This window comes from Corvus cornix, chromosome 1, assembly GCF_000738735.6.
Source record: "Corvus cornix cornix isolate S_Up_H32 chromosome 1, ASM73873v5, whole genome shotgun sequence".
Classification (NCBI taxonomy): Eukaryota; Metazoa; Chordata; class Aves; order Passeriformes; family Corvidae; genus Corvus; species Corvus cornix.
Genome location: NC_046332.1, coordinates 71,539,189 through 71,561,463, shown reverse-complemented (window position 1 = coordinate 71,561,463; position 22,275 = coordinate 71,539,189). Strand labels below are relative to the sequence as shown.

General features: G+C 35.7%; 1 long non-coding RNA gene across 1 annotated transcript in view; it reads left to right on the top strand.

The window, feature by feature from the left end:
- The window catches only part of LOC109143913, a 42,467-nt gene extending 26,102 nt beyond the window's left edge, over positions 1–16,365 (top strand). Inside the window, exons 2-3 of the long non-coding RNA XR_002044324.3 lie at positions 13,299–13,429; positions 14,510–16,365. This is a non-coding gene — a long non-coding RNA (uncharacterized LOC109143913). The remainder of the gene's footprint in view (positions 1–13,298; positions 13,430–14,509) is intronic.
- The last annotated feature ends 5,910 nt before the right edge of the window (positions 16,366–22,275 follow it).

The following is a 22,275-nucleotide window of genomic DNA, read 5'->3' as shown; positions in this document are numbered from 1 at the left end:
AGTTATTGTCACAGGATGAGGTTAAGGTCACTAGAGTAAGCTACAATGTGTTTAAAAGGTTCAAGGCCATAAAACAATACCTACATGGCAGTGTGCTAAACTATAGGTTGGACTTGATGATCTCAAAGGTCTTTTCCAAAGTAGTTGATTCTGTGAGTCTATGATCTATCCTTCTGACAGTGCTTGTTCTCAGATAGTTCAGCCAACTATCTGAAGTAATATTTCAGCATGGACATACTAGAGTTTTTCTTATTTATCTGGTAAGGTCAAATTTTTCTGGTGATTCACGTAAAGCCCAGGGTCTCTACAGTGACCTTCTAGTGGTCCCTATGTTCATAGGCATTAAGGTGTGGGGGAACAAAAACTGTTCAGACAAACTTAATTGTTCTGATCTCCAAAGAAAAAGTGAATCAGATTGCAAGTGTATATTCTAGGTAGTTTTCAGGCTTGTTTCTGAGGGTGCAGTTGTCAAAAACAAAGTACCTTTAAAGAATACCTGGCCTATTGGCTTATACTTATTTGTTTGTTTTGTTTTGTTTTCTTGTAATTTTGGGAAATTTTATAAGAATAAAAGAGATATTCTCACAGAATTCACTTCTCGACTAATGGCAAAAGCCATAAAAGAATGCAGGGCTTTGCTACAAAGTAAGTGAACACTATAGGAAAGCAGGGGGAGGGTAAGCATTACAATTAATATTAGGGAATAAAGTCCCAAACAGTCTATTTTAGATTGTGCAGGAGTGTGCTGCTGAGCCTGGTTTGAATTAAAGTATTTCAGAAGGAAGTGACATTGTTGACATCATCTCTGAGGCATACTTGATATTTAAACATATCACGAATTTTAACAAAATCTATAAAATTTCTGTTTTACTGTATCCTTTCAGAGTATTTTGAAACCCCAATATCTTGAATGAAAAAGAATAACTGGTATAGTCCATGGTTAATACATAATTGTTTATTATAAATTTATGAGAGTTTATTTGTTAAAGTATGAAGAAGTGGGCCTTCTTTAGATGTGATTTAGTTCTTTCATAAAGTTAAAAAAAATTATTACACTATTCTAATGCATTCATGCTGCTAAAAGCTACTTGGTTTTGTTCAGTTGGTTTTGGTTTAATTGGATTTTCATTCAATTAAAATAAAAATCCACAAAGGATTTGTGTAAAAGCTCACACCTGAACAATTAACTACCTGTCAACTGGATTGCTGTGTTGTCTACATGGTAACAATCCTAAGTAGATGGAGCAAAGATTTCAACAGACAGAAATTCAAAACATGAGATAAATGGCTAGTCATGAGGGCCTATATTTCATGTATTTGAGAGAACAGACATGAAAAAAACATTGTCCTTTTTTCAGTGATGATGTGGGAAAAATTATCTCAGTTTTTCTATTTGTAATGAAAAAAAAATTTCTGTGTCTGTCTAAGGTTAAGTACAAATTTTTGGTCTTAAATGATTTGATCATTCATACTCTGGAGTATTTACAAAATTTAGCTATAATGGTTTAGTTTCTTTATAAGTTGCTGTGTCCTATTCATTTCTGATCTTGTCAGGTTTTCAAGCATTGTGGACTTAAGAGAAGCAGAACATATGTGTAGTTGGTTCCTTATTATGGAAGTAATACTATGATTGTTACTTCATGAAAGTCTGACTAATTTTTGACCGTGTTATTTATAAAAAATATAATGCATCCTCTTTAGAGTTGGAACATTAGAATATTGAATGGAAATTATGTTTTTCTGGATATTTCCAAATGTAGCAAATCATGCAGTGACTTTAAAATAGAATCCTCACAAATTATATAACTGTGCAAAACTTTTTGTTTTGTTTTATTTTATTTACTTCCGTGAATGAATGGTTTAAACCATGGAACATTTTAGACATTTGAAAATACAATGTTGAAGCTATTTGATATGCTTAAGTCACATGCAGCAAATATATTGTAATTCAGACAGAAATTATACTTATTTTTTTATATTCATACTCTGATGTAGTCTAAAAGAATATTTAGAACCATTCTAAAGCAGTACTACTTATTGTTGACATGACTGAACTTCAGTTGGCATTTTTCTTCATTTCTGGGTATCCTGCAGTTCTACATTTTCAAATTTGTGGGTGAGTGAAAGCACATTTCCAAAGACCTCATTTTGGAGTACATGTCTTCTGAATCGTCTGAATCTTTATATATATCTTAGCATTAACCATCAGACGATGCTTCTATCTGTCATAGTTCCCATAGTACTACAGGTTAACGCTGAAGTATTTGGTTCTCCAGATTAATCCCTTCTAACTGTTCAGATTTAGATTAGTAACAAGACATCAAGACAGGTAGACTTCAATTAAGACACTGGTAAAATTCATCCTGACTTATCCATATCTTGGTCTTGTCTTTTTGTTCCTGCATTTTTCAGCAATTCCCTGTTTAAATAGCTCCCTGTTGTTCTTCCTAAACTCTCTTCAATGTTTCCATGTCAGCAGAGCTGATAACTCAAAAGATGATGAAAAAGTAGAATATAGAGTATCCTGATTTGGAAGGGTATTCACAAGGATCACCAAAATCCAATTTCTAGGCCTGTACCGGTGTCATGGTTTAGGGAATGGTATTCCCCAGTTTAGTGTTCCTATTGAAACCCATGTGCCACTCACTTACTCCCTGCTAGCCCTCCCCTTAAGGAGAATTGGAGACACAAAAGGCAAGATCACAGGCTGAGAAAAGAACAATTTACTGGAAACAGCAATGAGATAAGAAAATTAATAGTAATAGCAGCACTATAAATAACTAAGTGTACAAGATTCACATGTGATTTCTTGGAACCAGTGTTCCCTCTGCCACATTTACCCAACTCAAAGGAACCCCTTGTCCCCGGAAGGGTCTTCCTTCCCCCTGCCTCTGGCAATGACATGAGGTGGTACAGAATAACCTCCATGTCCTAGCCATGCCTCCTTCTGGCTACTGCAGAAATTAACCCTATCCTGGCCAGAACCAGGACAACAGACAGCCCCAAGAATAACACCATGTGCCTGACAGGATAGTGCAAATGTTTCTTTAACTCTGTCAGGTTTGGTGCCATGACCACTTCCCTGGAGAGCCTGTTACAGTGCCCAGCTACCCTCTGGATGATGAACTTTTTCCTAATATCAAACCTAAACCTCCTCTGACACAGCTTCATGCCTTTACCTTGGATCCTGTCGCTGGTCATAAGAGAGAAGAGATCAGTACCTTCCCCTTGTGCAGAAACTGTAGATAATGAAGTCTTTCCTCTTCTCCAGGCTGAACAGACCAAGCAACCTAAGCCACTCCTCTTATGCCTTCCCCTCTAGGCCCTTCACCATCCTTGTGGCCCTCCTTTGGACACTCTCTAATAGTTGTAAATATTTCTTATATTGTGGCACCTAAAACTACACGCAAGGATTTGAGGTGAGGCTACAGCAGCACAGAGTGGACCAGGAAAATCACCTCCCTTGACCAACTAGTGATGCTGTGCCTGATGCACCCCAGGACACAGCTGACCCTTCTGGTGGCCAAGTCACACTGTTGGCTCAGTAGAATGGAACTTAATGTTAGAAGAACCAAGATTTGCATAGTGGAGACTGGTAAGGTTATAAGAGCAGTGGTATATGGAGGCTGAAATACTACTGAGCCAAGTGGAACCCTTCCTGACAAATGATGTTTTGAGATCTTTTTTCCTCTTTTTATTCTGGCAGAATTGTCTTCTGCCATTTAAGACAGAACAGAAAGCCTTTAAACAAATGCTACAAATGCTTGTAGAAAGCCAAATTATTTAATTACCTTAACATGATGGTTTTTATGTAAAATAAAGTAACAGATGGTAAGGTGTAGGTCTAGAGACAAAGGACTTTTCCAATTACTTATGAAGAGGTGAAAAATGAACAAATCTGCATATTTTTTTTATATCATAAAAAGATAGAAAGCAATTTCCAGGCTGATGGGAATAGGATGCCATTAAAATTGCTTCTTAAGGGAATTTTTTAAGTGTCTGTTTTTCAGAATGAAGTGCCTGTAATTCATGGGCACAGATAACAGCTGTACTGGCCTCTGTGTGCAAATGCAGTCATATTTCCATGTATTTCAAAATTTTCATAAGTTATATGATTTATGTAAGAATTTATGGTTACTCAAAAGCATCAGAAATGCAATTTAAGTGTTACTATTCATAAGACTTGACAAAGGATTAACATCAGCAGATTTATTTTCTAAATTTTATTGTCGTTGTATATCATACCTCTTCTAATATCATGTCTCTGCATGACAATAATTTCATTGTTAAATAACTAAGAGAATAAAATCCAGCTGAAGAAATTATTATAAAAAAGACATAATGTAGAGATATATTTATAAAAACATTTCTATAATTAGAATTTTATTCATAGAGAAAATATAGCATTTATTTACAAGAACCTTTCACCTCTTTGTCCATATCCTGACGAAAAAAGCACCAAGAATTTTCTTATGAATTAACCTGAACCTATTTAAATTTGGTATGATTTTCCTATTATCAGTATATGTAACAAGTTTTACATAACTTGCCACAATGTAAAATATTCTGGCATTGCACCTCAAGTCATGTTGATATTCCCGACACTCATTGTATACTATGTGATACAGCAAAATTAACAAACTAGTAGAAAATACTTTTGTTTGTTTGTTTGATTTCTTATAAAATGATGTCTAGAAAAACCTTTTTGACTATCACTGGTGCTCAGTTCATTGTAATTGAAACTAACGCATCTTTGAAATATTTCAAGGAACAGTCAAATTTAATATGCACATGGCTTTATGAATGATTGCCATAAATATTCAAAGTCGTGAGGCAAAGTTTTCCCTGCAAATGCAATCTTCTCAAACTCTGCAATGTTTAATAGGCTATTGCTCTAGCATGTTGAATTTAGTCTTAGCATCTTCTGTGTTGCAAGCATAAATCTTTTCAGAGTAAACATTTCTTTAACAGTCTGCGGATCTTACAGCACAGTTCACTGCTGTCACTGATAAGTTAAAAGTGTTCAGTTCAAAATATTAAGTAATCTAATGTGGTTTGAACATTTATAACTATATGGATAAGCATACCTATAAAGGTCCTGATAAACTGTTGCAAATGGAATGATATGCTTCACTAGTAAGAGAGAAGAAACAATATACTTTAATAAAGTAGTGAGTTAATTATGAAAATTCAATAATAAATGCAACAGTGGTTTAACAAGATTGGATGGGAAGGTACATTTGGTCATTTACTGCATAGAGGACAGGGTCAGATAAAGATGTCAGGGACAACCGTCTGTTGAGTCATGAGGCTCAGAAAGAACCCACTCTTTCCTTATCAGAGAGGAGTCTAGGTGCATCTAGATTCACACTTAGTCCCAGACTTGGTCAACAGTTTGTGTCTAAAGGATTCTATATGCACAATGAATCCAACATATCACTTAGCTAAGATTTCAAATTTTGGTACACTATTAATCACTTACCAAGCATCTGTTGTAACAAGGAATTTCTCAGCCTCTAGAGTAACCCTGGGAGGCATCCCGGCTCCTAGTGAGGTGAGGTCCTAGTGCAAAGCTCACTGCTATGCAGGGGAGCTCAGCAGGCCCTGGGTGGGTCACTATTTTCAAAGTAACATGATTGACTTATTTGTGTATTACCAAGAGGTCTGAGTCACTGTTCTAGACAGCCCTAGTGCACCATGTTGCCGTCTGTCCCCCAAAGTCCCCAGCAAGCTGGATGTGGCTGTCAAAACTCCACTGGTGATTATGGCTTAAGCAAGGGGCAAGGGAGAGAGGCACACTGTGACACTCCATGCCGTGACTATAGTCAATTTCTTTTACCTTCAGAGGTTGGTGGTACTCATTCTATGCATGTGACTATGCATAAGTTATGTGTGTTTTGAACAGACAGAGTCATAAAGTGAGGCACAGATATTTCATCTAATAGGAGGAGCCTGACATGCTGCATGCACAGCTTTTACCTATTCATTAATTTTAGCCTGAGAATCTCTCTCAGATCTCATAAAAATCTTCCAGCCTTTACCTGTCAAGCTACTTCTTCCAGAACCAGCCAGGTCCCTTCATTCAAAACCTGTCATCACTTTTCAAAATGTCTCTTCTAATCCCAGTCTCAGAACAAAGAGAAATTTTTTAAAATATTTTCCTTTTTATATTCAACAGCTGCTTAGTTTAAAGCAATTCTAATATCTTGTCCTAATAAAGGACTATGAAAAAATTACTTCAGTACCCTTTGAAAGAATAGTCTTGAAATACCAAAACCTTTCTAATCTCCAAGAGAACATGGAGGTTTTTCATACATCTTTATTTTAATGTGTCTTTAATGTGTCTTGGAACTTTATACGCAATATCTTAATGAAAAGTGATAGGACAGCTTTCAGACATTTCAAATCTTGAGAGAGAAGTATGTGCTGTGTTCAGTATCTGCCTCTTCTCTGAAACTTCTATAATATCCTTTACTCAGAGCTAATTGTGAAATTGGAAGCCATAATGATTGTTTACTTTTTCTGAGCGCCCAAAATTACTTGGGAATGTTAATACCCTAGTCTTTCCATGTCTTTCTACAGCTGTCCTGGAAAAATTAGTAAAGTTTGGGATTTATCTGAAATAAGTTAAAGGACAACAACCTAATTACTGCAAATCAACATTATTTTCTGTTATATAGAGGCCTTAGTAAACAGTGAGTCTTCTAAAATAGGTTGTTCTGGGAAAGAAATGTAAGGGGAACATTTATGTATTTAGATAATTTTCAAAGGGGTAATTATAAGGCATCCTAATTCAAACCAACAAAAAATATTAGTTTCTGCTATCGGAGTGATAAATATTTAATGTATTATTTATACTGAAGAAAAATTATATGTACTACTGCAGGCATATGGATCTGGTCATCTGAATATACCAAGCATGGGGCAAATTGTAATGTAAGAAAAATTTTAAAATATTAAAAGGGTTTTAAAGAAAATTTAGGGGGTTTCTGATTACTTGATGATATATATATTTATATGTATATATATGAATATCACATGTATTTCATATAGAGTGTATGGGCTTGAATCTGTGAGAGGAATGAAATGCAAAGCATGCATCTGTCTCCACTTCAACAAAGCACTTGATAGAGTACCATGTAGAAAACTACAGGTCAGATGAGAAAAGAAAAATTACTAGAACTACAAAATGATCAAGGTTCTAATTAAAGGGGAGAAGACAGCAGAAATATTGATATTAAACATGTGATGAAAGATGAAATAATAATGTTTCTCAAGGGTTAGTTCAGCAATACTCTTACGTGAAATTAATGATTTTACATATGAATCCGGAACACCTTGAGGAATTTTACCAAAGTTGCAAAGGCAAAAATCATTGTAATCCTGGAGATAATGAAGATTCATTCCACACATATACTGCTTAAATGAGTAAAAGTAATCAGAATGAAGTCATTGAAGAAAATACAAACAAAGAAGGAAACATCTTCTTCCAAAAGTGTTTGCTCTTCTGTTCTATACAATAAAATCTGTTACTTTGACTTTCAATGCCAATTTTGGCTAAGATATTCTTTGTGTTGCAGAAAGTTACTTGTACAGATGTGTACATTTCACTAACTGGTGAGTAACTGATGAATCAGTTCTAGCTGACAGACCGGTAGCTTCACAACTTTAATCTGATTTTTTTTTTAAATTGTCTGTTCATACTCACAGGAGAAAAATTGGGTGAATTATGGTACCAAAGAGATAGACATAATAATACAATATTTGATAGTACAAAATGTTGTGGTTTGTAATGGGAAACTATTAAGAAAATCACTGACAAAACCTGAGGGCAGAAAATCAGGCTCATTGAAGGAGCTGTGTCATATTCAGTCCTATGAGGTACCGATATGTCACAGCTGTGAATAATGCAGATGGTGTCCTAGGATTTGTCAGCTGAGTTAGGACAATATTAGTTCCATTATACAAAATTCTAGTGAGATGGTCTCTGAAATATATGGTCTGGTCATTCATATTGAAAGGAGATGAATTCAAACTGACAGATGGAGAGAGCTTCTGTGATAATGTAGAAAATTGGAAGTCTATTATATGAGAAGAGATGGAAGCACTAGGCTTGGTTAGTCTGGTGACACAAAGGCAAAGAAGGGATAAGGTTGCTACCTATAAATTCAGCAAAGGTTATAGACTATGTAAGGTAAAGGAAAATATCTATAAAGGAATGAATGGATAGAATGAATGTGTTTTGCTTGAAACTGAAGAATACCTAGTAATTCTCTGCAATATATGGAAGCCTAGCTTTCACAGTGTGTAACGGGAGAAAACACAAATAGTAACAAGGGTTACTTTTAAATAGATTTTCATAATTTTTAAAGGATTAATGATTGTGATTCCTGCAATAAAAGGAATTCATTGCTATATGAATGTATTGCATGAACAATTAATTTGTCACATGCATTGAAAGACATAAATAGATACGAAATATAGACATTGAATATAGGTCTGCATGATTTAAGATATCTGGTCAAACAGCTGGAAATATGAATCTGAATAAAATTAACCAAATGATTTGCTGTGGAGTCAGCTGCAGGCCTGGGAATAAAAGGTTCTACTATCTCTACAGGGTGGAAAGAACTTTCTTTTTTAGGAATTCTTTAAGAAGAAATCTTCAATTCGCCTCTAGCTCAGCATGAACTTGCACATTACCCCGTAGCTAAAAGAATTAAACTAATTCTCACCTCTCTTCATTTGATAGAAACAGATCAGAAGATGAATCCCACCCATAAACTATAACAGGCCTGAGTAAAGAAAAATAGTTGTCAGTTGCAGAGTCTCTCAGATTACCTAGAGAAAACTGCAGTTTAATACAAAAAAGTGGAAGGGAGAGAGACTAGGGCTGTCTGGAAGAAGGGACCTGAAAATCAATGAGATTTATTAGAGACGGAAGTAAGAAGTGTGCAAAGAAGATAATAAAAGTTATCTGTTCTATGGCAGTGTGAAAATAAAGTGTTTTTAATAGTTGGAAAGTTATGGTAAGATAACTCCAGGGACATATTTTGGCAAAGAAAAATAACAACAACAAACATCTTCTATACTCACAGCTGATGATAACCAAATATAATGTAAAAACACTTGAGAAAAGTTCTGGTTGAACAACATGCATTGTGATAGACTGTTAGATTTTAGGGAGAATATATCCATGTCCAGAATTTGATTTTTGCCCAAATATGTATAATCTGCTACTAGTCCCTAGCTATCTGTTTTCTGTGACAACTCTTCAGGACTCATACAAAATTCATATTGTCTCTTTCTTCTGCTCTTTCAGCTTATATCATTGCTATTGAAGGCTCAGTTCTTGAGGTCCTTGGGGTTATTCTGGGTGGTTTTTTAGTGCAGCTATTGTTCTGACATGAATAGAAGCTAGTGAAAGTGTAGATGGTAAAAATAAAATCCGAATATTTACAAGCAGAAAAATAGAGGCCTTAGTAAAATGTGAATGCTGCTTGTGTAAGAAAGGCATCTCAAAAAATGTGATTCCAGTGCCTTAATACAGGCGTTGTGTTTCATTTTAGTGACATCCTTGGACATATATTCCAGTTCAGTGTGGATGTCTCAAATGTCTTAGGTGTCTGTGATGGATGCACTCAACCCCTTAACCAACCCAGCAGTAGTTCAGTACAGGCTTGAAAGGAGGTAAAGGCATGAGCCACAGCCAGTCCAAGAACTTCTCCAGTTCCATTCTGTTCTCTGAAAACCCACAAAGGAGCAGAGTGATGCAGTGAGCCTTGGTGCACGTGTGCTTGAGGAAGAAGTAGTGGGGATATGTCATGAACTGACTGCAACCCCCATTCCCTGTCCTTGAAGTGCTGTGGGGAGGGAGGTAGAGAACTCGGCAGAAAAGCGGAGACTGGGAAGAAGGGACAGGTGGGAGTAGGTGTTTTAGGATTTGGGGTTTATTTCTTACTATGCTACTCTGATTTTATTGGTAATAAATTAATCCAAATTCCCCAAGCTGAATCTGTTTTGCCTATGATGTTAACTGGTGAGTGATCACTCCCCATCTTTACCTTGACCCATTAGGTTTTCATTACAATTCCTTGTCCCTGTCCAGTTGAGGAGGAGAGTGACAGAGTGACTTTGGTGGACGCCTGGTGTCCAGACGGGATCAACCCATCACAATACAGAAGTCCTAATAGACCAGTGTGCATAAAGATAATACTCTACTAGCTTCTCCTTAACTTCCCAATTCTGGCAGATGCACAATTGCTTGAATTGTTTTCAGGGTTTTTCCTGAGTTTTGCTGCTGGGTAGAAAGCTGCAGATACAAATTATTTAGATCTGCTCAACATTAAGCGATTACTACTTTCTCCTAGTTAGCTAAAGCGAAGTTTAAGAATAGAATTGTAAACAAGATATTATAGCTATGCTTCAATTCCTAAAGTCCATACAGAGCCATACTAGAAAATAGATAATAACTTTTTTAATCCCACAATGACAAGTACATTTCCCAGCAGGAGATACGAGTCAAGGTACTATAATGGACTGCCCAAAATAATTTTTGAAAGCATTATGCGATTTCTGATGTGTGTACATTCATGTGATTTCTGAGAAAGTGGAATTATATCTAAAAAAAGAGTGATATAATGTAAAATGTATTAAAAACTATGAAGTAACTTTTTAAAACAAAAAATTAATTCAAAAAGATTCCAGGCTTTAAAAAGATTTTAGAACAGCAGTAGGATTTTATAAAACAAAAGACTCTTTTATGCCTCTAGAGAGATCATCATCACAGTATAAATTTATTATATATTTGCATACATCAATATCTTCAAGATCTTGTTACATGTCAGCTTGCTGTAAAAGCAGACCTAATATGATAAACTGAAGTATTTGATACAAAAGCCTAACAGCAGACAACTGTATTAAACCAGGTTCATTTAACACTGGTTAGGTCTCTCTCAAAGTGGAATGGCATCACACAAGAGCTACAGAAAACCTGCACTGGCTGCAGGTGGGCAGAATATTCTGCAACAGCTCAAACAGTATTAGATTCTCATGTGTAGGCAACAGAATCAAACCCCTGGTATGCAACCTGAGATGAGCTGAACTGGTCTCTAGGTATCCCTGACTCTCCTGATTAGATTTCCATTGACTGTAGTCTAAATTCAGACACCTGCCTCATATAAAGACACTTAGGTATAGATATGTAAAGACATTTGAGTATCAGCAGGTAAATACAGTTACTACTGAGCAGAACCCAACACCTGAAGCTCATTAGAATTAAACAGAAATTTAGAAATACAGCTCTTTTACTGTTAAACAAATGCTTTATTTTTTTAATTCATGTCTTTAAATCCGTGTTGCATGGACATTTAATTTTTATAGTCTGAAGAAAATAATTTACAAAGTATGACCAGTGTCATATATTTTAGTACTTTTTGCTGTTTATCCAGTCTGCACTTGTACCACTTCATGGCCTTAGTAAAATGTTTCCCATTAACACTTCCTGGTAAGAAGACATTCAGCTGCCACTACCGCCTTTGGAAATCACTTCTCAAACCTTTTCTGCAATGAGAGAAATTGCAGTTAGCTTGATTTCTAAAAAAAATCCTGGCAGTTATAACGATTTTTTTTTTCATGAAAGTTAAGTTTATAAGAATCAGGCAGCCCAAATCCAGGGTATAAAATAATTTGACATGTGTAGAATTTCATTCCATTTATCTATTATGGTTTTAAGGATAACATATTGTGGATATCAGCAGAAGTGTTAATATTTTGAAGTGGCATAAATATTTCAGAAGATTGCATCTCCTATCTGTGTAATCTGACAACTAAAAACAATCAGTTCAAATCAAGACAAGCCACATGTTTTACATGATGCTAAGAAAAACTTATAATCATCGAAACCCCCAGATGTTTCTGAGATATTAATGGTTCAGGTGTCCTAATTTTAATAGCTGAACTCCAGAGGGGTACGTCTTTCAAAGCATATTTTTAGGCAATATACCTTCATTTTCCAGTAGCTTGTCATATGACTCAGAATCAGAATCTTTGACATGGCAATAACAAAACAAAACAAAGCAAAAGAGCAACAACAACAAAACCCAACAAATAAGCAACAAACATTAAAAATGGGCCAAAATTAGGACTGAGCTGTGAGTTTTGAAGATGTATAATACAGCAAGATCTAACACTGGAACTATCCAGGGGATGCTTGGATAACTTTAGGTCATCTTTATCCTGTCATAAAGGAATGGTAGAGGTATACAAATTGTTCACAGAATCACAGAATCATGAAGTTTAGAAGTAACCTCCAGAGGTCATTTAGTTTGTAAATGCATCTTCTGTGCAGAGCAGTTCAAGCAGATTGCTTTGAACTGTATGCAGTACATTTTTGACTATTGAGTATAAACATCCCACAATTTCTCTTGGCAACCTGTTCCAGCATTTGACCACTCTCATATTAAGTACTGTTCACTTTCTTCTTGAAAAACTTCACAGCATGTTCCCTTTTCAGGCCCAGTAGGGGAATGATTGCTTTTTCCTCATCTGAGATGCATACAAACATTGAAAACAAGGTCACTGAAAGTTACTGATTTACTTGTCTCTCCATAACTATTGGGTGTCTTCATTCCATGCTATTAGAATCAGAATTACCTCAGGTGTATGGAGTACAATGCCTTCATGGAAAGAAAGGTGATCATTAACCTTGCAAACTCCAACAAATTTAATTATCCTCTGCAATCTGAATTTCTTAAACTTCTATGCATGGCTATCATTTTATTCTGTCTTCAGGTCAAATGTTTTGGTTCAGATCTGGGTGAATGCAAGATATGGAGACCAGCTCCAGAGAAGTGAAAGAACCAGACATGTGACAATGGCCAGCAGATGTTTTTATATACCTGATACTGCCTAATGGTTCACCTCTTCATTATACAAACGGAAACAAAACAGAACAGGAGATTAAACTCTTAGCCTACTTTTTCCCCCTCTATTTTTACCTTCAACTATTTTTTTCTTTCTCTTCTTTTCATTTTCCTTTCCATTCTTAGTCAAATATATCTATGTAATTATTATATGTTCATGTCTATTTGTTTATATATATAATAAACCAAAATAAAATTCAACCAACCTTCTATTATTAATCTGCAATGTTCTATTTTCATGCTTTAATCAAACTCAAAAATAGATGTGGGAAATGCAAGCCAAAGGTTAACACCTCTATTCTATTATAGCTGCAGTCACTCGAGACAAAGGAAGTGTATCTTTTAACACTTCGTTTTTCTTTTTTTTTTTTTCAGCTTACTGCAGTCTTTTTGCTTGGCTTTCAATAATAAATTTGTTCAAACTCTGTGGGTTCTCTAAAGATTTTTACATATGTACTTCAAATACCCATATCCACAGCTTAAACTGTGTCAGCTGGAGTTGTAAGGTAAATGTTTGGTTCCGGTTTTACAAATAATGTTTGAGTTAACAAATCTTTATTCATTTCCTAATATTTTTTCACATTCTGAAGGTACTTCTATTGTGTATTTAAATATTATCTCAGAACAGTGAAATATCTGCAGCTTCCACAGTTAAAACAGCACTGGTCTTGGTGATCTAGGTGCCAAAGAAATCTGTAATAACTCATTTGTCCAGAGATGGGCAACAAGGCTGGTGAAGGCTCTAGAGCACAAGTCTTATGAGAAGCAGCTGAGGGAGCTGAGGTTGTTTAACCTCAAGAAGAGGAGGCTCAGGGATGACCTTACCTCTCTCCTGAAAGATTGCAGCAAGGAGGGGATCAGTCTCTTCTCCCCGGCAACCAGTGACAGGACAAGAAGACAGTGTCAAGCTGTGCCAGAGGAGATTCAGGCTGGACATCAGGAGGGATTCCTTCATGGAAGGGGTTGTTAAACATGGGAATGAACTGCCCAGGGAGCTGGTGGAGTCACCATCCCTGGATAAGTCACCTTCCCTGGAAAAGTTTAGGAAAAGTCTGGGTGTGATACTTAGCACCATGGTCTAGTTGACAAAGTAGTGTCCAGTCAAGGGTTGGACTTGATGATCTTAGAGGTCTTTTTCAATCTAAATTATTCCAAGGATCTGTGATTCTCACTTTCCCAAAATGTGAAGTTATTCTTAGTAGTATTAGATAAATACACACCTGATCTGTACAATTTCAATTGTCAAATCTGTTTAAATAAAACCTGGAATGTTTTTCAGCCCTGAAAATCATTACATACAGATAGCTGTCTGTGGACAAGGGAAAGCAAATCTTACAGAAAAATAAAATGGTATCTCTTTTAAAGATTGCAAAACAGGTTCGAAACACAGTTTTTCAGAGTGTTTGCCTTGTAAAATAATTGAAATTCATCTTACCTCCTCCTTTTTCTTTTTGTACATTTAGTTTCATTTATACCTGTCCCTCCTCTGTCTTTTGTTACTTTCTCAAGTCACGTTTGTCTTAAAATCTCTTGTATCCTCCTTATTCCAAGGAGTAACAAGTTATTTTCTTTTTTTTTCTTTTCAGGAATCCCAGGTCCTGGACACCAGAGAAAAAAGTCTGGAGCAAGGAAGACTTATCCTTGGTAGCAAAGGATTAGAGTAGGGAACAACTTAGAATTCTAGAATCATAGCATGATTTGAATTGGAATAGATCTTTAAGTATCATCTAGTTCAAACCAGATTACATGGGCAGGGGTACCTTCCATGAGATTAGGGTGCTCAAAACGTTTTTCAAGCTGGCCTTGAACACTTGCAAGGATTTGGCACCCACAGCTTCTCTGGGCAGGACTTTGCACATTGCCCTGTTAATTTCATGAGGTTCGCCTGGATGCACTCCTCAAGCCTGTCAAGGTCCCTCTGGAAGGCATTTCCTCCATCTAGTGCATCAGCTGCATCCCTCAGCTTGGTGTTCTTTAGAGCAAATAAATTTTAGCTCAAAATTCCCACAACAGAGGTATTTTATTTTCATGTATAACGTAGTTTTTCATTCAAGGAAAGCAAGTTCCTTATAATGTGGAAAAGAGTTACATTACAATTCTTATACATTTAACCTCACTTTTTTGCCTTATCCCCTGCATTGATTTAATTATAGAATTTATATGCCGAAGTAGCTAGACACTGTGAAGAAAAGCAAATTCTTTTATCTCATTCTTCCACCAAACTCCTTGTTGGAGTCATAGTGTAAAACCTCAGCTCAGTAAGAAAATGTCATTCTTGCCCTTTGATGTATTTAGATTATGAGTCACATAGAGCTACCAAGTATCTGGTTTTGTTATGAAAAGAAAAAATGATTACAAATGCATTTTTAGGGAAGCTCTCATCTAGGGACTGAAACCATCACTGAGATTAAGATAGGTCCCTTTTTGTGTGTGTCTTGTGGCTTCTTTAACAGCTGAAGTCTGTGTCCCTAAGTATTACATGGCTTGAGCATATCCCTTCACAGTAACAGAGAGACTGGAAAAGGCACACGTGGATGCTTTGTGGATAACTAAAACCTTCTTTATGATATCACTTCACAAAAACTAAGGGTTTTTTTTCATTACTTGTAGAATTTATCCAAGGAATAAAACACATAATCTGTCTTCCTTTAGGCATCAAAGTTAGATATTTAAATCTGAAAAAGCCATAAAATTTTTGCAGTGAGAGGAGTGAGATGTGTACTTCCATTGTAGAGTCTTTGATGACATTCTAAGATTGACGGGTAAGAAAAGTCAGATGTACTATCATTTGTACAAGCTTATTTGTCAATTCCCATCTGGAGGATGAAATTCCTAGTGTATACCTCTGGAGCAGATGCAGATTAAATGAAGAATTCTTTTTTGAAGGCAATAAGATGTGTTGTCTTTCTCTTCATGTAAACTCTCACATTGCCAGAAAGGGTAATGCTAGTCTGTCTTTCAATAAATTAGGACTGTTTGGCCAACATGCATTTGTACATATATATGTTCTTAGTGACACTTGGTGAAAACTATTCTTTCTGATATCAGAATGACAATGACATTTTGATTTTCTCTTAAAAAATCAGAAAGAACATAAGTGGTCCTTATTCAGGTGTTGAAATGGGTTCTCCCAATGCTGCTTTGTCACTATATTTGGTGTACATGACAAAGTTTTGGTAGCAGAGATGCTGCAGCGGTGGTCTTTTGTAAGAAGAGGTTGGAGCAGCCCAATGCCAGGGACAGACAGTTCCTGATAGATCTGCAACGGAATTGAGTCTGTGAAAGAGCCCACGTTGAAGCAGGAGAAAACTGTGAGGAAGAATGAGAGGCAGAGAGGAGCTGATATGGGCTCATGACACTTAATCACCCATCCCACCTTGACCACTCTGGGGAGTTTCCCATTACTTGAACCCTTTGTTTCCCATTACCTGAATCTACTTTACTTGACAATAAATTAAATAAATGTTTCCCAAGCTGAGCTTGTTTTGTCTTTTACGGTAAATAATAAGCAGTCTGACTATGTTTATTTTGACCCCTTAGTTTTTTCTTCCAATTTTCTCATCCTGTCCTGTTGAAGAGGGCAAATAGCTAAAGTCTGGGTGTGTATCCAGCTGCAGAAATTGTTACACAACCATAATCACAAACAAGCTGTTTTTCTCAGGAAAATAGCTAGGATCAAGAGGTTATTCTGTATCATCTCACATCATTGCCAGGGGCAAGGGGGAAGGGAGTCCTTTCTGGGGAAAAGCGTTTCCTTGCGGTTGAATAAATGTGGCAAAGGGAGTGGTGGGGTAATGCCAGCTCTGACCCTGATGGAGCGTTTGGGGAATGCTGGTTCCAAGCTGGAGGGAGTGGCTGGGTAATGCTAGTTCCGAGCTGGGGTAGCAGCTGGGGTAGTGTGGCTGTGGTCAGGTTGGGCACTGTGGGAGAGCACCTTCCATGTGAATCACACTCTCTCTTTTGTACACTTTTGTTCTTAATAATTTTGCTGACACTGTTTGTCTTCTTATCCTGTTCTGTTTCCTGTAATTTTTTCTTATTTCAGCCCATGATCTTTATCTTTTCTGTCTCCAGTTCTCCTCTCCAGCCCACTCCAGGGGGAAGAGGGAGGGGGAGGTGGAGCAAGAGAGCAACGATGTGATTTGGAAAATCTCAGTGGGAGCGTTAAAATGGGAAGTACCATTTCTAACCCACAGCACTCAGTTTCCCTCCCAAAAAGTATTTGAAGCTGATTGATATTGCAAGTATGATATTTTTATATTCAAATTGTCTACAGATACACATTACAGAGATTTGAAATACATTTTTTCCAAACCCAAGATAATTAATTTAGCCATCAGATCTTAAAACTGTATTAAAATGTTATGGCCTCTTATGAAGATTTCTTAGTAAAGCTGACAAAGCTAACTTCCCAATTAAATGCAGCATATCTATAGGAATTTAGCATTGTATCAGAACTTATTATTTAGGGAGTAGTGTAATGAGACTCACAGCAGTGCCATACTCTCCAGACTACCTGTGTTTTGAATCTGAGTCAACATCATGCATCATGCTTCATTGACACACTTGATTGCTCTCTTTGCTTCTCTTGCTGAGTCTGGGCTGGACTGCTTACGTGTATCCCTTGTGCCAGAGAGAAAGCAGGACCTTGTGTGCCATTGATTCAGGCAGTTTTCTGGACACACAAAGATGAGACATATCCTCTAAATCATCATAACATACAAGATTATGTCTATCGCATTTGCTCAACTCAGTACTGTTTAGTAAAAGGCAAAATGGAAGAGCACCTACTTTAATGAAAAATCAACTGTCTCTACACTAAAAATTCCTATGAGATCTCAAGAAGATTTGCTTTGTATGGTAATTTTTGAAAGTCTGGCCTTTTCCTTTCATTATCTGCATGGAAGCTTGTGGTTGATAAACAGTATAAGGGTGTGGTTCTTCATGTCTGATGTCTAAATATGAATTTATAAGCACTTAGGCTTGACATTTTTAGCTTCAAATACAGTTCTTTACTATTCTCAGATGCCCTTTTCTCATTAGTCCTCTCACAGAGTTGTTCTTGAATATAGCTGACACTATTTAAGTTTCAAACCAGACTATTTTATCTCTTTTAAAACACTGTGACAGATATGTAAATGCTTTAACATTTACAGGTAAATATTTATATATAATGTATTTTTTGTCAGTTTTATGTTATTTAACTATTTATGTGTGTTTTGTCTGGTGGTGTTTAACGTCTAAATTTTTTTTTTTTCTGTTAAGAAAACCCACTGTGAACTATCAGCATTGAAAACAATACAGTTGGATATGTGAGTAACTGTGAACCCACCAGTAGGACTTAATGAATAGCAATGTTTGCAGCCTCTGTAATTTTTTCAAATTCAACAGGCTACTATGTCAGAAACTTTCAAATTTCATCACAAATTGTGGTTTATTTATAAGCAGTTAAATGTATAATTTTCCTTTTGGCCCAATTTGGCAGTATTTTTAGTCAAGAAAAACATAGACTTTAACTAATTTAATCTGGTTTTATGCTATAGAAATGGACAATTGATAAATATAAAATATTTCTGAATTATAACTGCTTTCATATTAACTGAAGTCATTAATATAATCGTAGTAAAAATCAATATTTATCCACTGACAATTCAAGTTGTTCCTTCTGGTGCATGTAGAGCGTGAACTAAAGTCATTCTCACAGTCCCAAAATTTGAAATATTTCAGATTTCATCTTTATTTTTGAACAAATTTTGAAGAGTAAATTCAAAGCAAATCTCTGCTCCCATTCCTCTCTATAGCAGAGTGAAACTTAAAGATTTAGCCAAGCACTGAAATAACAGGTCTTGAACAGCAGTCCTGGAGTGGGAATTGGCTTGCCATTGTACTCTTCACCTCCAGATAAAGAGATTTAAAATATTTAACATACTGGGAATTCTTCAGTCTCTTGCATGTGTCTCTTTTTGGAGTTTATTGGAAATACCAGGACAGCTTTATGTGACATGGAGATACAGGTCTTCAACAGAGTTTTTTGTGACTTCACCTAAAAGAAAACACTTTCTAAGAACTAACTCTCCTTTCTCACATTTAGAGAGTGTAGTGGGGAGTGTTCGTTGTGGTTGTGGTGTGGAATTCAAAATCCACCTAACTGGTAAGTTTATTACTGAAAACCCAGTAACATAAGACAGGAGAATTTACACTTACTTTCCCTAAACCAAAATACCAGAGATAAATTCAACTTCATATGCTAAGACTATGATTATCATTCTAGACTCTTTGAGGTACCTAAAACTGTGACAGAACCCCTAATTATTTATTACATTTTTAACCCCTGTGCAGATATCTTGTATGTCACTGAAGAAAAATGAATAATACAGTCAGGCAATGAGAGAAAGAGGCTACAATAATGTGTTTGTGCGTGTGTTTGTACCTATATGAAGGAGGCAGTGACAACTGTCTCCAGCTACAAATGCAAAAATGAATGATAGGTAGTTGTAATATGTAGTGAAAGACATTGGTAAATCACTTCAGTGGTAATGCATTCTCTGGAAATAAGCCAGTCATTGACGATAATTCACTGCAAGTATTTTCAATTCTGCTGTTTCCAGAACTTGGGTTATATATTAAAGTCAGAGTCATCATAAGGGAAAATGTAAAACGTTGTATAATTCTTACTAATTCTGAGACAAATACTTCCATCTTTTGGTTAAACAGTGTTTCTCTCAGTGGTGACTGATTCTGCAGAAGTTTAAGCCTGTGTTGTAAGACTATTTCAGTAGAATATTTTTATTGTTTTGATGCATTAGCCTTGACTAACAGCCAAACACCAACCCAGGCATTCATTCACTCCCCTCCTTTAGGGAGACTGGGACAGAAAATAGGACGAAAAATCTTCTGGGCCGAAATAAAGACTGGAGACTGTTTACCAAATACTGGGAGAAATTTATTTATTTTATTGTTATTTAAAATAGATTTGGATAGGGAGAAAGCAAGACAACCATTAAAATAAAATATTTCCTTACCACTCTCCCATTTCTTCTTTTGAAATCCTGATCTTTTTTTAAGATTTTATGAAGAAGAAATAGTGATTCTTGACCAGGCTTGGGTTTGATGGGTTTTTGTTTGTTTGCTTGGTTTTTGTGGGTTTCATCAGTTTGGGTTAGTTGGTTTAGGTTTATTTTGTTTTTTAGATGAACCATAGAGCTGAGATCTTTTTACATATATGGATATTCATTAATAATTTTTGTTCTCAGGTCCACGCAATATGGTGTACATTGGATCAGATTTCAACTACTATTTATTAGTTAATTCAGTGTTGAATTTCTAGACCAATTATGGAACGTTTAGATAAAATTGTATTCCATTTCTCATAAAATACCTTATTTCTCAGGATATAAAACTAATACTAATAAAATTCTGGTAAATTATGACTTTAAACACATAATTTACCTACATGAAATTTAATCTTTTAAAGTCATCTGCTTGTCAGCAGATTTCAATGTTGAAATAATTGACAGAAGGGGAAGAAGAAGGATATTCTCTTCTGGCTTTTTTCTTGTTTCATTTTTATCTTTCTATTTTTAAAACAAAAAGAAAATTTTGTTGCTAGAATTCCTTGAAGCTTTAATATTAGTTCCTCTGTGTAACCAACAGGGTGATAGCTTTCTGAGTGTTAATTTGATCAATAATTGCATAATTGTTCCAGTGGTAGGTGAACTATCAATCCATTAACTAAAAAAAAATTATTTATGTTAAAATTTTGTTCTCTATTTCACTGAGATATTCATTTCAGTATGAGAACAGCAGGATATTAACCTTCTCAGTTTTCAAGTGTTGAGAGGATTCTTGAGCTTGTAGGTACTAGGTTCACAATCTCATAACAAGAAACAAAACCTGTTTTCAGATGTTAGTGTAATGTTGTTCAGAATATTAGTGCATTTTACATAAAGCAATAACTGGATGAAAATAAAAATTAAAGAGGAATAAAACCCTACAAAGTAACCCTAGAGAATCTGCTGGAGAAGTCAAAGTCTTCCTCTTCCACTGGAGTGGAATAACATAACTACTAGATCATGCCTTTTATCTATTTCTTTTGTCTCTGGATTTTGCTGTACAGCAATTTAGTTTCAGTAGAAAGCATGTAGGACTTCCAGTGAGGTCCTTTTTCCCCCAAAACTAACTAGTGTGGCTATTTTATTTGACATTTTTGTTTTTCAAGGTGAGAAACAAACTGAATCACCTTATTCTATGCTCCATTCAACACATTTCTTTAGTAGACTGTTAGCTACACAATGTCAGTAAAATTCTGCCCTCCTTACCTTTATCTGTAGTTTTGTTTTAAGAGTGTACTCCATATGTCACTGTAAGCACCTGCAAAGGTCTTGTCAAGAGAAAGTTTTCAGGTTCTGGATGCTAGCCACAGGGGGCTTCCACCTAGTCTACTATCTTCCTTGAGTAAGAGTTCCAAAGAGATCCTTAGAAATAAAAAATAACCAAAGAATCAAAAATGTTTTGATTACCTTTTACTTATATTAAATTAAAACATTTCCCCCTTTCACTTTAGTAGAGTACACAAGGATAAAAATGTGCATTCTGACATGTTCTATAACTGCTAAGAATTCAGCCATAGAATGTTTATTTTGAAATATTTCTTTTTCCATACAAAGAAAACACAATGAAACAAAAATAAAAGGCAAATAGGCAAGTACACTGAATAGTTTAAGGTCCAGAAACAAGCATATAACACACACTAGGGAAAAATCTTCTTTTCTTTCAAAAATGTAGTAACATTTTTGAATATTTAATGTTCTGTTAGTGCCTTTCTACCTGCACTAGTGCTATCAGTATTAATACAAATTGCAGTTTCTGAAGCCTCAGATGTTACATTCTAAGCTCATTTTCTGATGTCATTAAAACATGGCTTTTTGGAAAAGTGATTTACTTTATTTTCTAAAATACTACTCACAAGGATGCTTTGACATAATTAAGTCAATAACATTACTTAGAACCTCCACATAAAAGTAATTATTTCTTTGTCAGATATTATGGTGATGAATGTAGACTAATGATGTAATTTGCTTCAATTACCATTGTTTTATGAAAATTGTGTTTCTGCATATAAACCTTAAAGGCTTATGATTTCTTAAAGGCAGAACTGAAGGAAAATAAGTCCATGGTTTGGTAAGAAACTGATTATCTATGCACTCCCCCCCATCTTGGGAAATTCAGGATGAGTATTTAAAAAATAAAAACACTGTCCTGGTTCCAAATGCTTTCCCTCCCTTTGCTTCACAAAATTAAGCAGAAAACAAGCTGCAAGCTCTTTTTCTGTTTCACATACTGAAATAAATAG